The sequence below is a fragment of the Vidua chalybeata genome, chromosome 4, assembly GCF_026979565.1.
Source record: "Vidua chalybeata isolate OUT-0048 chromosome 4, bVidCha1 merged haplotype, whole genome shotgun sequence".
NCBI lineage: Eukaryota > Metazoa > Chordata > Aves > Passeriformes > Viduidae > Vidua > Vidua chalybeata.
The window spans coordinates 13,788,174-13,801,335 of NC_071533.1; positions in this window are offsets into that span (position 1 = coordinate 13,788,174).

Here is a 13,162-nt window from a genome sequence, read left to right on the forward strand (position 1 = left end):
GCCTTTGCTCCACCACTTTCTCCTTTGATGCTCCAGGAATAAAAATATTACTGTAGTGTTTTTCTCAGGATGCAGCTCAGCAGTCATTGAGGCAGAATAATGTTGATTTAAATCAATAGATATTGAACCCTACCTTTTCATTATTAGATAGATAATACACCATGAGTCCTGCTGTTGCTATGAGGACTGAACATGGCATATCATTCAAGTTTCACTTGCTCTGTCACTAAGCAATTTAGATGAAAGTAGTCATAATGTGTCACTGAGAATCACATCCTCCCAAACGGGGACATCAGCATCTGACTTTTAGAGCCTGATTCAAGTCTCAGTTCTCATCCCAGTCACACTAATGAGAGCTGAATTGGCCTTTTGATATTTATTACTTAATAGACTCACTCCGCTTGGAAAAAGAACATTAAAGTGTTTTTCCAGCCATGTTTTATAGCCTAGAAATGTACTGCTCTGAACTCAGCAGTTTAATTTTTCAACACCTGCTCTGCAATACCATGTTTTCTTTTTCCTTTAACAGCTAGAGCACCCCACAGTGCTCTTAACTGCATATTGTGGCTGTGGCTTTTTTTTTTTTTTTTAATTTTTTATTTAAGGTTTTGTGGTTTTTTTTGATAGCTTATGGCCTGGCTGCTGCAAAACCCTGCTGAAGTCGGCAGCTACCACATTTTAAAAGGTTTTGAAAAATATCCTCTACAATTCAAGTGTTAAATTCAGCATTATTTGACTCAGATTCCCATCAAATGAATGGATGAATCAGATCACTCCTGAACAGAAAAAGAAAGTAAAAAGTTCCAGTTAAAAATCCCTACAACATAAAAAGTGGAAATCCTGCAGTTCAAAGCCAAAACTGTACTGATCTCTGGCACTTAAGGATAACTTAAATGACCAGGAGAAAGAAAGAGAATTTCAAAGCAAGTGCTTTTGGAAAGTGTTTGGTTCACTTTTAAGTGCTCCGATTTCCTTGTCACAAGATGCAAAACCCTAAATTGCAACAAAGGGATTGTATAATTCTCTTTCCTATTGTCACAGTAAAATTTCCACGGATCAAATTGGGAGTTTGCAAAGTAACTGGGAAATACTGAAATATGTGGAATGCATATATATTGTTATGGCTTGGAAAGCTGCAAACTGAAAGAGCAAATTAAAAAAAAAAGAAAGAAAAAAAAGAAAAAAAAAAAGAAAAAAAAGAAAAAAAACTTTAATAATATTTTGTCCATAACATACTACTTAGTCATTAAAAAAAAAAAAAAAAAAAAAAAACCACAAAAAAACCCCCAACCAAACCAAAAGCAGTACTGTCAGCTATTTTAGCTGGTTTATTAAAATTATTTTAAGACTGAAACTGTAATTTCCTGGGAACCCACAAGATGGTAGAATTCAGCTGAGAAGAGAAACTATCTTTTGCCTGAACCATGAGCACACAGTTACCAACTAGTTAAAAGTGCTAATTTTCCTATGTCCCAGAAACTCAAGCAATTTCGACCTTTTCCTTTTTTTTTTTTTTTTCATAATCTGTTTAAACATTTGGAAAGCTTTTCTTTTCTGGATTAGTCTTTGTTTTCTATTTGAAGGAATGCACCTCATTACTCCTTCAAGCATCTGTATTCCATACTCTTGATGGAGTTTAGTAATGGGATGTAATTACTGACAGCAAGACACTGGGAAAATAAACTATTTGTCTGGAATCCAGAAAATCTGAAACACATCATAATGCAACTGTACACAGCCACTGTGAAGCTGCTGGGCACTTACTCAGTCTTCATTAAACCAAGCAACCTAAAATCTCTAAAACCTAAATCTCTTAAAGTCTCTAAATCAGAAATACCACCTATTATCCAGTAAAACAGCTCAGCAAATCTACAAATCTGGAAGTTAAATCTGTTCATTGGAGCCCAACAGCTTTACTGGTAGTCATCCTGATGCTAAGTGGGGCTTTACTGACTCTCTTGTCATGATGCCAGTTGCTGAAGGAAGAGAAATAAAGTGCCTATAACATGTCAAATGCAGTTTTTGAAGAAGTAAGGTCATGAACGTCCAAATCACTTGGTGCTCAGGAGAATAACATTTTGGTATGAACATGGTTACAATGGCAGCCTACTTCAGCATGGATAGATTAGAGGACAAAGCAAGAAAAGCTGGGGGAAAGTGTACGTAGAAAGAATTTAAGTAAGAGACAGTATCTGCATAATATTCAGAAATGTGTGCTCTCTGTAGGGGGAAAAAAAGCTCAACAACATCCCTCAAGTTTTTAAAAAAATATTAAGAAACATAATGAAGCATTCAAGGGCAAACAGCACACAGGCTCTGTACTGAGCAGTGTAAGATGTAAGTAGGCCTCATACTACATAACCTTAAAGTAAATTATTATATTTCATGTTTGATAAAAAAAATATATTTAAATCAGTCTCAGAATACCACAGAATAAGTTTATTATGTCTTTACTTTTAGTAGCATATGATGATTTATTAGGAAGACTTTTTGATATGCCAAGGAAAAACCATGAAGTCTTTAGGCTGTGCAGAAGGTGAAATACATCATGTTTTATGTTAATTAAACTTTTTGTCTTTCACTATTAAGGAACTACGGTAGAACTTCATTTCTACAGAAGTTGCCAGTAATGTTAAAATTCCAACACATTATGAAGGGACCTCAAGGGTAAATCACAGTCACTTTATATCACTATTTAATGTCATCCTGAAAAGTACTTTCATTACTCTAAGATGAAATATAGCATAGTAAGTGCTGAATGGGAATTGTCAGTGAAAGCTGGGACTCGCATCAGGTGACAATAAATGAGAAATGATTACTTGAAATGAGGAAGAATTACTTGTGGCTGGAAAAGCAGCTGTAATGCTCCGTGCAGGGGAGGCTAAATCCTGAGCAAAGGAATTTGAAAATACCAAAATGACAGCTTAAGCCAGACATGGGCCAAATAAGAACTTTCCCTTGAAATTTATTCAAAATGTTCATCATGGAGGTGGTTAGAAGGCTGGAGCAACCTGGGTCAAATACAGGAAAAGTCAAACCCTCCCCTGAACAGAGAGCAAAGTCCCTCCAAAGCTTTTTGATGTCTCAGGTTTCAGGTTGTTAGAAACTTTAATAATAAACCTCTTTGGTATGCATAATTTCACATAGATATTTATTGTGTGTGTGTGTGTGTGTCTGTCTGTCTGTCTGGGAATGAAATAGCAATAGGAAGAGAGAAAGAAAAGGGAGAATGAGCCCAGCAGGTGTTTCTTTTACACCTCTTCAATATTTGAAATGGTCTTTGACTGGGAATTACTAAAATTTCTGCCATGATTTTCCTTAGAGAATGCCACATTTACAGACTGCATTATTTCAGAACAGAATCCTGGAATATGCTGAGTTGGTCCATCAGGATCATTGGGGCCGATAAATTCTGTTTGGAAGTTTTTGCTGTTGTACACGATCACTTATATTAACAAGGGGTGGGGGGCTATTTATTTACTTTTATGCAAGCTTCATTTGAAGCTAAGCTGCTTCACTTTCTTGAGGAGTCATTATCCATATGAAAAAGCCACTGTCCGTTCCATTTGACCCATTCCTCTGTTTTACAGCTGGCTGCTTCCATTTAATATTGAGATAACGAGGATTTAGCACTCTCCTCCCCACTTAAAATGTTTCTGTCAATGTTTCGGGTTTTTCACCCTAATGAAAAGCTGAAAGCTGTTCCCTAGTCACCATTCCAGGGCATGGCAGGAAAGAGGCACAACAGGTTTCAGCCCCTTCATGGTAATAAACATAACCAATATAACTCTACAAGCTACCATAACTAATTCCTTCACACAAAATGCACTGAATGCATAGGACTCCAGAGCAGGAGAGCACCTGCTTGGCCATGGGGAGGCACTGTAGGTTTCTAAAACTGACTATTTCTGCTTTGGAGGGAGGGTTCTTTCACCTTGAAAGCATTTATTAGACGATGTCTCCTAATTATCTGTTCTGTAAATCCTGTTATGAAGTTAATCCAGTGTGCAACCTTAACTAAACAATTATTTGCTCTTAAAATTCTTGTCTTTATAATCCAAGCCACATTTTGAAACAAATATTTAAAAATACACTAAATATTAGGAAGCCTCGTGTTTTCACACTGATCTAAACATTTCCATCGCTCCAGTTTTGGTGTCTTCTGAAACCATCATGTTTATATTACAGTGTTACTGTGAACCAAATTGGTTTGAAGGTTTATGTTTAAATAAGAAGCATAATTATACTTTCAGAAAAGCAGGTTTATCTGTGTGTTTATAACCAAACCTTTCTTCCTGTCTGGACTTCTTCTGGGGATGCCCCTGACAGCCTAGCTCATGTTTGCAGACAATGAGGTTGGTACCCCTGCAAGGTTGGTACCCCAGGTGACAGCGCAGGTGACATGGGGGACACATCCAGACATTAATTGCCTTATCTTCTACCTACAATTTTCCTTTATAATTTCCCTGACAAAGCACTGACCTTAAAATAGGAGCAAAGGCTGGAAGGGATGCAGAAGACCTGTGAAGGCAGAGAAGCTTTTGGTTTAGCACAGCTTCCTTGCCCTTGCCGAGGAGGAGACTGGCATGCTGCAGACCTGGTGGCCTTGCTGCAGCAGCACCCAGGCCTTGACCAGGGAACAGTCCAGCTTCTTCCCCCAGATTTCTCTACCATGGAAATGTGGCTTTTGGGGAGGGGGATGGAAGTCTGCTAGGGCAGAGAACCAGGAGCAGATCCATGGTAATAATTCCCTTCCTTGCCCTGCAGTTTCTCAGCATTGAACTCTTCCTGCTGCAGGTCATGTTTCCTTAAAATTCACTAAAACTAACTTGACTTCTCCTACTGTCTGTCCTTTTCCATACTCCATCAGGAGTGTGCAGCAGTAATTGTGCTGGGTTGGTGTCAGAGGGAACTGCTGTGTTTATGTTTAGGGTGTCTCAGGGTAAATGGGTTTGGCACGTCACTGCTCATAAGCGAACTGCTCTTGGGTGCAGTCTGTGCCCACAGAGTTTCTCGGGCTGTTGCAAACCTGGACTTGTATGTAGAGTGTTGTACTGGGTTTGACACTTTAGAAATACTGTAAAATCATTTTCCTAATATTGTGCTTTTTTGTTGCTTTTTTTAAAGTATATGCCAAGGGGTTACATCTTGGCAGGTCAGATTTTCTCTGTGGCAGCAAGTGTCACCCGCCAGCATCTCAAACTGAAGATGGTACATATTTCCCACAGCACACTTTTCCTTAGTGTTGCCTCGACTCATCACAGCGATACAAAGCACTGCCAAAATCCCTGTGTGAAAAACATCCACCTGTTCTCTGGCACTCCCTCCTGCAGCACAAGGGAGGGCACAGGCAGGCAGGATGGATGCAGGGAAGGAGCACCACAGCTAACCTGTTTGCCTGGAAACCTGAAATTGTTGGTAGGCATTTCCCAGGGAAAAAAAAAAGTAATTTAATAGATGTATGGATGTCTGTTTCTGTGGAATGATGGGTGCACTAGGAAGCACATGCAGCAATTAGCACTAGGAGCTGTTAATACACAGCCCTAGGTCAGAAAAATTTCAACAGATGGATGATTTTTTTTCAGCAGAAAGTTCTCATGAAAAGGTGTCTGCAATTGAGTGTTTTTAATTCATTTTCCTTTATCTTTCCTCTCTCAGTGTTTGCTTTGTTCATTGAGATCTTAAGCCAAAAAGAGCAGGGACTAAACTTCACATTTGAACCACCCATACCACAGTGGCATCCCTCCATGCTGGAAGTCCTTTTCTTAAGTAAAATCCCAGGTAAAAAAAAAATAATTAGTGAAAATACCTTGCAAAAATATTCTGCCCCATTTGCCCAACTCTAGCTAAACAAAAGAAAGAAAAGAAGAAACCAGAAAGCTGTATAATGAGCTCTTTGGGTCATATAATTGTGAATCAAGTTTTATAAATAATTTCCTGTGGAACTTGAAGAATAAAACCCAAGGACTTATTCAGCTTCTTATTCTGTTGTCTTAGATCTGGCTTCCTACCAAAAGAGGTTTACAACAAAGATGTTAGTGCTGTATTTCAGATCCAAGTGCCAATATCAGTATTTTTCAGAAAATAAAACTCCATTGTTAACCAAATTTATTTAAAAACAAGTCAGCAGGACCTCTTTGTAATTATGCATGTGCCTAGCTATTTGCAAAATCTTTTCTTTATCTGTGATCCTTCAGAGGATGTAGTAGAAAAGGGCCAGTTCCTCTGAGTTTCCCCCCTGCTCAGAGTCTCAAAGGGTTTAATTGTCTGCACAGATGTTGGTCTCAGCAGGGTACAGTAGCTCTCTGTTATTTTTTAAAAGGGGGAAGAAAAAAAGTTAAAGATTTTGCGAAAACTAATACTCTAAGTATTTTCTTGGAGCATCTATGTATATCCCTTTTGGCTGTCTCTGAGCATATGAAAAGATGGACTATATTTCCAAGCAGCTCTGGACACAAAGCCAACTTTCTGCGTGCCCTGTGTCCGCCCCATCCTGTCTGCCTTGCCTGGCCCTGGCTGCTGCCCCTGACCCCCAGCCCCAGCCAGCATGCCCATGTCTGCCCTGTGCCTGGGGATGCTGAAAACAGCTCTAGGATGCTTTGCCTTTGTGCAAATGTAGTCTCCCTTCTCTAAGAGGGGGCTGTATTAGGTGGATTTGCATGATATTTGCATATCTTTCCTGAGAGAAGTTGTGGCTGCCCCATCCCTGGAAGTGTCCAAGGCCAGTCTGGATAAGGCTCTGAGCAATCTGGTCTAGTGGGAGGTGTCCCTGCCCAAAGGGTTTGGAGCTAGAAGGTCTTTTAGGCCCCCTCCAAACCGAACTGTTCTATGACTCTGATCATTTTTAAAAAGTGCAAATTGTAAGGAAGTATCTTATTTCTGTTAGACATGTATGAAGGTACATTCTCACTTGAACAAAGTGAGAATGACCACCTCTCAAATGAGTAAGAATGAAAACTGCTAATGAAATGATTATCTGAATTTGTCCTACTTAACACTTTTTTTAAAATTTAATTTTCTACATTTTATAAACATAATTTTACTTTCGTGCTTTCTCTTAAATTTAATACAAATTGTGATTGGAAGTCATCTGCTATTATGTTTTGATTGTATCAAAAATTGTTAGTTTTAAATCTTGTTAGTTTTACCACAGTTACCTGAACCTCATTTACTACAATCTCCTTGTTTTTCAAAATAATTGCATCCTCAGAAAGCTATTAATTGCCTTTAAAAGCACTACCATTAGCCAAGGCCTTAATTATGCAAACATATTCAGTGTCCCCATGATGCTTGGATAATCAAGCATCAAACTGCAGCCATGTGCTTAGGTCTTTCTGCCCTTGGCTAAATAATCTTCCCTGCACCTGTTGTGCACCACGAAAATAATGGGATGTCTTATGAAATAATAAATAAAAACTCCAAATGATGGCTCTGACTCCAGTTCACTCCCTGAAATAATATTCCATCTTCTTCCATCAGCAAAGGACATGATCCAAGATATCGATTGATTATTAGTAGGCTTTTGAACAGCAGAATTTTGAAAGATGAAAGCTCTCCTTGCCTAGTCTGTTTTCTTTCAAATGCCTGTTTTATAGATCAACTATTAAAAAAAAAAAAGAAAGAAAAAGGTCCTCCAGTTATATGGATCAATATCCAACAAAACATTGACAGAAGGGAATCCCCATAAGGCACAATTAAATTCTGCAGCAGGCAAATTCCACACACACCGGCTTTCTGACCGCTGTCAGATGGGATATTCTGGAGGATATGCTGACTAAATGTAGAAAAATAATAATTCATAACTGATTCCTAGAACAATAGCTACAATCCTTGATTAAGATCCTCCCATTATCTTTGGATTATAGCAGTTTGCTGTAGAGCAAACTGACTCCGTTTCCACAAGGAATTGTTGCCTTATTCCGCATGCATTACATCATCCCCAAATAAATTTGTGGCATAAGATGAAATGCTGCAAATGGAGCTGGTATTTTGCTCTGGGATGGTTGCTGCAGGTGGATTTGTGTGCATGAGATGGACAAGACACCCCCTGCACTGAAGCAGGTGCCCATATTTTTGGGAATGCTGCTGAGGCTTATCCTGCCCTGCTCCCACTGCTGGGACCCCATGCTGCCTGGCTGGTCCTGCATCCCTTTGTTCCTGGACAAAGGAGTCTCAAGGTAAAAGCAGCACAGATCCTTGCTCTGTTATCAACATTGATTACAAAATCAGTTCATGCTACTGAGCAAATGCTCTATAAATTGCTTTCATTGAGGTGAATTTCACTGCCTCCTGTTTATCATCCACCTGTGCGGTTCACTCATTTTCTATGGTGTTTGTGCTCAGCACTCTCAATACATCTCGATTTCTTTCAGTTTCCCAGGATGGTGTGTTTCCTTAGAGCCTTGCTGATGCCACCTGATAAACCTGCTCTTTAAAAAAACAGACATCAATGATCACTACATGCCCTGTAGACTGTGCTGGATCTGCAGAGCAGCACCCTGCTCATATGCCCCATCCTTCCCGACTTCACTTCAGTGCCAGCAGTTCAGCCACACTTTCATTCTTTTACAGAGCTCTCTTCTCTCTGTTTCTGCTAACTGGACATCAGTGCATTGCTTTCACATTCAAGGTTAACCTCATTAAGCCAAATTTCATCTTGGATTCTGTAAATCTTTGGAATTCTGCACCACAGAAATGAAACACCCTGTTCTATTATTCACTGCTAGCTTGATGTTACCCAGTGTTCTGGAGCAGAGCTTTGTCATCATTCCTCCTAGAGTCTTAAAATGATGTCTGAAACCTTGCTCTATGTCCACTGCAAACAACACTTTGCTCATAATAGCCTGAAGAGCATCTCTCTATCCTTGCTCAGTGGATACCTGGCAAAACTGGATTTCTTTCTATCCTCTAAAGAGCATCATCTTTTGCCTTCCTATTACAAAATGTGTGGTTCAGATGATGAGAGAAAGATCTCACTATTGTTTTTACAGACAGTGTTTTCTTCCTCCTTGGGCAAACCTGATTTTCCTAATTAAAAAGATGTTGTCAGTGCTGCATGGAAACATGGGAACCTCTGAAAAAAATTATAGAATTGGCTTGTACACACTTAGGAATATCAAGTGCTTTTCAAGATAATAGCATCTGGTACCAGAACCTGGAACAAAAATCATATTTGGTAATAGAGGAGGTAAGGATAAAATAAAATCAATGTCTGTACTGTGAACAAAGAGGAATCTGAGCATTCCATTTTTTTTTATTTAGTTGAATACCAGAGATTGAGCATGAATTTCACTGGCATATTTACTATCATTTTTTAGGTGGAGAAAATCTGATCTTATGCAAATTCATCTGTTTCCAAGCATTTCCATGTATCCAGTTATTGTAAATGAGAAAAAAAAAATAGATAGATAGGATTAATCAAGCCAGGAGCTTACCATAAAATGCTGTATATGTTCATATGTGAAATATACATGCAAGAGTTTCAAAATACTGAAAGATGCCTAAGGAGATAAAATTTTCATCTCACTTCTACTGGATCAAAGTCAATCTTGGCTTGATTTGAATTATTGGAAAAATTCCCAGGATTTCACCTTGCAAGTGTGTCCAGTAGGTTCTTGTAATGGCCAAAGCATATTTGTAAGCCAATAAATCAGCTAGTATTAAATTTCCATGCTAATTAATCAGCAAGAAGGATGCTTTACCCTATTTCATGAAAACACTGGACAAAATTTGCAGTAATTTAGTTCATATGACATAGACAGAAATGAAATGTAGCCTGGAGTGTGTCTTGCTCCACCTTCTCAGCAGGGGCACTGAAGGGCAGAACTATCTTTGGATTGGATCAAGCACTTGTAATCAGAGTTGCCCTGATCCTTTGAGCTGTCCATATCATCTAAAACCTTCAGTGATCATTCTGTGATGATTTTCACACTGTCCATGACGAATTAGTGAGAGATAATTAAGCCAGTTTTATCAGTCTTGCAGAGACTGAGGCATTAACTTTATTTATAGCCAGTGAAGACAGGCAAAAGCTTGTCATTAAAGATCACAGAATCATAGAACCATTAAGGTTGGGAAAGACCTCTAAGATCTTTGAGTTCATTAGCCCAACACCACCATGTACCCTAAATCATGTCCCCAAGTGCCACATCCACACTGCTTTTGAACAATTCCAGGGATGTTGATTTCATCACCTCCCTGTACAGCCTATTCCAATGCCTGACCACTCTTTCAGGGAAGAAATTGCTCCTATTTTCTAATCTAAAGCTCCCCTGGCACAGCTGGAGGCCATTTGGGAAACCCTGGGCCTGACAAAAGCTTCTCGTCTTCAGGGTGCATTCTCTGTGTCCATAGCAGCAGTGGTGGAGGCACATTTTGGATTTAGGCAAGAGTTGGAAGTAGAAATGAAAGGAGTTGGCTGCTGTCACAGCAGTTTCAGCTGGGTAATGTCTCTCCTACAGCCAGAGACTGCAGTAGCATGTGTTTGCCCAGAGAACTCTTCAATAATGTATGGTCGGCTGAGGAGCACATCATAATTCTGTCAGGATGGAAAGAGCAGCAGAGAGGGGCTGCTTGAACATTCAAATTGGCTCTGGAACCTCTGCTGCGAGGGCTTCCCAGTGTGGCATTACTGTCACAGCAATCCTTCCATTTTGTACTCATTAACACTCCTCAAGAAGGAATAAAAGATGATAAAAGCTGAATTTTCACAAAAAAAGGAGCACAATTCATCTGCAGCAGTTCATAAAACTCCATAATAATAGAATGGAAGCTGAAAGAATGAAAAAATTATGCTTTTTTTCCAGAGATAGCTGTAGCTATCCCTGGTTGCAGTTTGGCTGCTCTGGCTGGTTTGGTAAGGCAGGGACACAGTGTGTGTTCTGTCACTGCAGAGAGAAATGTTCACCCTGGTCAGCACAGGCAATGCCACTCACCAACCAGGAGCTGAAGAGTTCCATCTCAGGTACAAAATTCTTCTTTAAATAATGTATTCTGTGTCCCAGGGATCGGATTAAAAGTAAAGGATGCGATTAAAGGATTTCCTCTCTCTCTTTTCTCTTTTTGCTGTTTCTCAATGCAGATACTGACATTGAAAAAATCCCTCAGGGACAGAGAGGAAAGAAATGTCTAAATGTTATAATACCTGTTCTCCTTGACTTATTTTTTTGGTCATAAAACCATAGCAACATATAACTAATTTCTCTCTCTCTGTTTGTCAAGTGTCAAGTGTACTGGAGCTACTGAGGTGCAACTGGTGGCTAGCAAGGATTTTTTTCCCAGCCATATATTTATTAATTTATTTATTTATGACAAGGAAACATATGCATGCCTGCAAATTTTATAATTTTAAAACTGAAAATGATGTTGGTTCCACAGAGGCAATGAACTGTCTTCATTCTGCAGTTTCAAACTGGAAGAAGCTTCCTGTGACTTCTTTCAGTTTCATTTCATCGTCTTCTCATTTTTGGCCATAACGTGTGTCCATGGGTGCATGTTACAGAGAAGGAGGGATTCAGGGAGAGGGCACTTGATGGCAGGGAAGAAAAAGAGGGGGGAAAAGGAGTTAGAACAAATATGGACATAACACTGGATATTAGGCAAGTGCAGGATATGGCCCAAAGAATGTGGGTGTGGTCTCCCTTGTAGCACTTAATTATTATTGATAAAACTGAAGGATATGAGATATTTTGGCTTGGTTTGCAGGTCTTTCAGACTCTGCTTTTAAGATTCAAAATAAGGAGTTCTTTTGAATCTTTAAGATTCAAAATAAAGAGGGTAGAGATTGACTGTGTGTCTGTATATTGGAGGTATTTGTCTATACAACAGTTTTAATTCAGTTGTAGGTTGATTTGTTTTTTTAAATGGCTTTATTTTGTGCTTGTAAATTTTAAAGAACTTGAGAGGTATAGGCTGATTAGGAGATTTCAAAGGAATGTTTGCATTTAAGCCTAAATATAAATATTTTAAAGTGAAAGTGCACCACAGTGTTCTGCATTACAGTCGTTGCTGAAAAATATTCCTACAGCTCTGCTCCCATGAGTGCTGATATTTGCCAAGATAGCCTGATCACACATCTACCAGAGGAGATACCTCAAAGGGAATCTCTGGCACTCATATTAACACCTTCAGAAACATAACCCTGTTCTGCTTACAGAGGCAGGGAGATTTGCTGAATCTGTTGATTCCTTTTGGAGCAGAAGGATAACAGATTCCTGATTTGGTAGGTTTTTTTCTTCCCTTAGACTGTAACAGTGAGTTAAATAGATTTTTGTTTGCAGATGCCAATGACTTCTAAACAATGCCACCATTGTGAAGGCCTGCCCTCCACACTGCAGCGCCTGGAGTGGCTTTCCTTTTGAGGAAACCGCTCCCAATTACCTGTCCCCCTAATGAGCATTCCTTATTTCTGAGAAGCTGTAACCTAGAGGCTGAGGTTGTATTGTTATGACAGCACAACTGTGTATTGATGTCAAGCTTGTAGGTCCCTTATCAGTTGTCTGCCCCAGTGCATTCAGTCCAGGACAAACATCGTCGAGGCGACTCCATTTACAAGAAGTCCCTGCAGTGCTCAGAAATCCCAGATGCTATCAGGGAGTCTCGACAGGCAGGGGTATAATGTGACAAAGTGAAACCTCATAGCTCCGTGTGCCTCTGTGAGGCCGAGGCCCGCACTCCCCTCCGCGTGGTGTCGGCCATGGCCATGAGCATTGCGCCGAGGCCTTTACCTGTTGCAAAGCTTCCCCGGCGTTCCCAAACTAAAGTAACTCTCTCCTTGAGAGATGAACTTCCAGCTCTAAACTGCGCTTGGCTACCGTGACAAAGATTGGTGTGATGCCTCAGTTTTTAGCTTTTATATTTTTCAGATTCTGTGCTGCTTTAGTGTGTAACTCTGGGCTTCATATGAGGGGATGGTGAGCTCTCTTCACAGAGTAGGTAGGCAAAACAATTCCTTTTCTAGTTGGGGACCAAGGACAACTGATCCACATCTCAGGCCCAAGAGCACAAACAATATAGACTGAAGGGAGAAAAAGAAGAAGGATGGGACTTCATAAGCTAAAGCTGTAATTGGACAATTAACTCCAATATGCAAATGGACCAGAACTTATAAAAGTGTGAGACCCTGTGACTGATCATCCATTTTGTGACCATTTTGGGTTCACCT